This window comes from Coregonus clupeaformis, unplaced genomic scaffold (genome assembly GCF_020615455.1).
Source record: "Coregonus clupeaformis isolate EN_2021a unplaced genomic scaffold, ASM2061545v1 scaf2269, whole genome shotgun sequence".
NCBI classification, from domain to species: Eukaryota; Metazoa; Chordata; class Actinopteri; order Salmoniformes; family Salmonidae; genus Coregonus; species Coregonus clupeaformis.
Genome location: NW_025535723.1, coordinates 48563 through 53678, shown reverse-complemented (window position 1 = coordinate 53678; position 5116 = coordinate 48563). Strand labels below are relative to the sequence as shown.

The 5116-nt window shown below is 43.8% G+C and overlaps 1 non-coding gene across 1 annotated transcript; it reads left to right on the top strand.

The window, feature by feature from the left end:
- Positions 1-4152: 4152 nt before the first annotated feature.
- On the top strand, positions 4153-4227 carry trnae-uuc. Its single transcript has one exon. It is a non-coding gene; the product is annotated as a tRNA-Glu (tRNA).
- Positions 4228-5116: the final 889 nt, after the last annotated feature.

Genomic DNA, 5116 nt, shown 5'->3' with positions numbered 1-5116 from the left:
AATACCAACATGTTTCAAGCAGACCACCATAGTCCCTGTACCCAAGAACACTAAGGTAACCTGCCTAAATGACTACCGACCCGTAGCACTCACGTCTGTAGCCATAAAGTGCTTTGAAGGGCTGGTCATGGCTCACAACACCATTATCCCAGAAACCCTAGACCCACTCCAATTTCCATACCACCCCGTAGCACACGTCTGTAGCCATAAAGTGCTTTGAAAGGCTGGTCATGGCTCACATCAACACCATTATCCCAGAAACCCTAGACCCACTCCAATTCGCATACCGCTCCAACAGATCCACAGATGAAGCAATCTCAATCGCACTCCACACTGCCCTCTCCAACCTGGACAAAAGGAACACATATATGAGAATGCTGTTCATTGACTATAGCTTAGCATTCAACACCATAGTGCCCTCAAAGCTCATCACTAAGCTAAGGACCCTGGGACTAAACACCTCTTTCTGCAACTGGATCCTGGACTTCCTGACAGGCCGTCCCCAGGTGGTAAGGGTAGGTAACAACACATCTGCCATGCTGATCCTCAACACAGGGGACCCTCGGGGGTGTGTGATCAGTCCCCTCCTGTACTCCCTGTTCACCCATGACTGCACGGCCAGGCACGACTCCAACACCATCATTAAGTTTGCTGACAACACAACAGTGGTAGGCCTGATCACCGACAACAATGAGACAACCTATTGGGAGGAGGTCAGAGACCTGCCAGTGTGGTGCCAGGAAAACTACCTCTCCCTCAACATGACCAAGACAAAGGAGATGATTGTGGACTACAGAAAAAAGAGGACTGAGCACGCCCCCATTCTCGTCGACAGGGCTGTAGTGGAGCAGGTTGAGAGCTTCAAGTTCCTTGGTGTCCACATCACCAACAAACTATCATGGTCCAAACACACCAAGACAGTCGTGAAGAGGGCTCAACAAAGCCTATTCCCCCTCAGGAGACTGAAAAGATTTGGCATGGGTCCTCAGATCCTCAAAAAGTTATACAGCTGCACCATCGAGAGCATCTTGACTGGTTGCATCACCGTCTGGTACGGCAACTGCTCGGCCTCCGACCGCAGGGCACTACAGAGAGTAGTGCGTACGGCCCAGTACATCACTGAGGCCAAGCTTCCCGCCATCCAGGACCTCTATACAAAGGTCTCCAGCTACCCTAGTCATAGACTGTTCTCTCTGCTACCGCACGGCAAGCGGTACCGGAGCACCAAGTCTAGGTAAAAAAGGCGTCTTAACAGCTTCTACCCCCAAGCCATAAGACTCTTGAACAGTTAATCAAATTGCTACCCGGACTATTTGCATTGTTCCCACCCCACCCCCAGTTTTACGCTGCTGCTACTCTCTGTTTATTATCTATGCATAGTCACTTTACCTCTACCTACATGTCCATATTACCTCAATTACCTCGACTAACCGGTGCCCCCGCACATTGACTCTGTACAGGAACCCCCTGTATATTACCTCGACTAACCGGTGCCCCCGCACATTGACTCTGTACAGGAACCCCCTGTATATTACCTCGACTAACCGGTGCCCCCGCACATTGACTCTGTACAGGAACCCCCTGTATATTACCTCGACTAACCGGTGCCCCCGCACATTGACTCTGTACAGGAACCCCCTGTATATTACCTCGACTAACCGGTGCCCCCGCACATTGACTCTGTACAGGAACCCCCTGTATATTACCTCGACTAACCGGTGCCCCCGCACATTGACTCTGTACAGGAACCCCCTGTATATTACCTCGACTAACCGGTGCCCCCGCACATTGACTCTGTACAGGAACCCCCTGTATATTGCCTCGCTGCTGTTATTTTATTGTTGCTCCTTAATTATTTGCTATATTTATATTTATTTTTTCTTTCTTAAAACTGCCTTGTTGGTTAATGGCTTGTAAGTAAGCATTTCACTGTAAGGTCTACACTGGTTGTTTTCGGCGCATGTGACAAATAAAATTGGTTTGATTTGTTCTACAGTATTGTAAAGACAGGGGGTTGACTGGGACAGGCAATGTAACATCCATAATGTTTTTAGGAAAAGTATTTGTAAATCATGCACCATACATCGGATCATCTTGAAACTTTCTCTCTAAATCTAACTTTCATCAAGGTTTTATATAGTCTATTGGTTTCTCTCTTTTCATTGGTAGAATCCTTTTTCAGTGTTATGATATTCATAACATCCATATCCACCAGTCTATCTTCATGTCAACTAACAGAACTCTGCTGGTTGTCCTAGTAACAAATACCAGTGGGCAGATCTATTTTATTTGTTCAAACTAAACTACAGCACTTACTTTGATGAGTCAAATCTGCTCCTTTCTTGTCTTCTCCTCCTCTCACAGTTCCACTCAGCCCCGTTGTTTTCCTGCAGTCCACCAGCCGCACAGACAACCTTTTCAGACCCAGCAGTAAGGTGCTACTGGGAGAGGTACGACACGGGGACTCTGGGAGGGAGGAAGGGCTAGCGTTGTCCTGGTAACCATATAGAGGGGACACAGACACATATCATTATGGATGCTGATGTCACTGTTGTCATAAAGTGCTTTACAGAAACCCAGCCCCCGATAGAGCAAGCTGTATGCTAGACCAGACCAAGCTGTACCATCTGGTGTTCTGATCTGGAGAGACTCTTCTCTGCCTCGTCAGCATCAGGATGTTGTTGAGGCTCCCCAGAGGATCCATGATAGTAATGTCTCCCTCCTGTGTGAACGAGAACATCAAACAGATGGTAAACGTATTATCTTCTATTACAATCACAGGGTCTTACAAGAGGCATTAATATATCTAAACAGGGCCTAAAACGGTCACTTTCATCATGATTTTATAAAATATTGTTTGTGATGCAAATGTAAAAGGGTCTTTCCACGAAATGGGTGCCCTTTGATATTTTAAATAGAAATTATGCATTGAATTTTAAAAGCCTGTTATATTAGATGAAGTGCACTTTAATGTAGACCACATGGAGAATTCAATAAATCTAATTTAAAAGTCCAAAAAATATATGTACCAATGGCAGATTGAACCTTTAACAATTCCTACAGAACTGAACAACATATTCAAGTGTAGAACTTCAGTAGAATGCCCCTTTAAAACCATACATTAGTTCAACAACTGCATAGTTTGTGCCCCTGTTTTTAAGACAGTCCTCACTGGTGTTAATCGGATCTTCAGGCTCCTCCTCCACCTTTTTCACTCCCAAAACGTCTTCCTGCTTCTCTTTTATTGAGATAGCCTCCTCTTCCTCTTTTACTACAAAAGGTTCTTCCTCTTCTTTCACTACATTCTCTTCTTCTTTCAATGTTATGGCATCTTCCTCCTTTTTGATTCTGAAAGCTTTTACCTCCTCCTCTTCCACTCTGACAACCTCTTTCCCATCTTCCTCTTTCACTGTAATATCATACTGTTCTTCTTTCAATGTGATAGCCTCCTCTTCCTCCTTTATCATTATTAAAGCTTCTTCCTCTCCTTTCACTGTAACATCCTCTTCTTTCAATGTGATAGCCTCCTCTTCCTCCTTTTTCATTCTGAAAGCTTCTTCCTCTCCTTTCACCAGAGCTTCTCTCTCCGTCTAGTTTAGTGAGCTCAAGCTCCGGGCGATTAACCTAGTGCAGTATCAACACATTTGATAATTTAACAAGCAAATTACGTTTAAATGAACTAGTAAACACAATTATGTGCTAAACACTAAGATTAAATACACAAGATTGGTCTAAAGAGCTTCAATGTTTAGGTGTTATGTTCCCTAGCAAGCTACGGTCAAATCAGCAGCCTTTTGTCGCTGTTGAAGAAGCTTCCCGTCCCGTCCACTAGATTATACGTCACACAAGAAGCATCCCCTGAAAGTCTCACATCGCCATCTGCTGACTGGAGTGGGTAACGCAGATTGGACAAAAAAATCAAACAACGTCATAGAAGTAATTTAAAAACAACCAGATGTTATGTTCTCTCTTACTTCTTACAGCCAATACTTTCCTCCAGGGCTGACCTGCCCATTAGGCAGGGATTGGGTGACAGATTGACGAGGGTGGTATATTCCAATCTGTGTAGCTGTTAGCGATTATGCTAATTACAACCATCTTGTGGTTGATGGAAAAGCACACAAAAAAAAAGGCACACAAATATTTATTATGTCCCCTGTAGCTCAGTTGGTAGAGCATGGCGCTTTCAACGCCAGGGTTGTGGGTTCGTTTCCCACGGGGGGCCAGTATGAAAATGTATGCACTCACTCACTGTAAGTTGCTCTGGATAAGAGCGTCTGCTAAATGACGTCCATGTCCAGGGCGCCTCTTCAGGGAACTGTTGGATGTCATCTTACATAAATCATGCAGCCTATACAGTAGAAAGAGTAGTAGTCAATAAATTAAGGATGATCTGCTCTCTATCCGATAGCATAGGCAGTGAGACAGACCTGCCCTGCAGCTCCGACTTTGTTTACATAAGACAACACGTTGCACATTTTTTTACTTGAGAAATACTGCACCAAACACCTTATTTAGATGTAAAATTGTGCAACTAAAATAAATTCTCTCATGCGGGAAAAACATCAGTAACCAAATGCGGATTCGGTCAGGAAACAGCAAAACACACGTGCCAATCGGTGTTCAATTTAATCACAGAGAATCAGGTAAATTGAATCTGATACTCTATATTCAAACTGACATATCCATATTAAATTCATGACTTGAGATTATTATTATTTTAAACATACAAATGTATTTCTGAGTAGGCTTTATCCAATTTGATTTCATATGGCAATAAAGGCATAAACAAAACCCCATATTTTCAGCAGGGGTGTAGCGCTGGCGGAGCGCAGAGGAGCGGCTCTCCCTCCCTCTTTCAATTTCAGAATACAAGGAGCTGGTCAAACTATTTCTGGACAAAAATTCTAAATAAATTATTTATTTACCACTAAAATCCCATGAAAAATGACAGAATGACAAACCAAATAAATATAGAGTCTATAGCAGCCTAGAGGTAAATGATGGTTTCTTCCCTGTCTTCTCTCTGGAGGCGGCGAGAATGATGACCTACAGTGCATTCGTGTCACATTTTAGTCATTTAGCAGACGCTCTTATCCAGAGCGACTTAACGGAC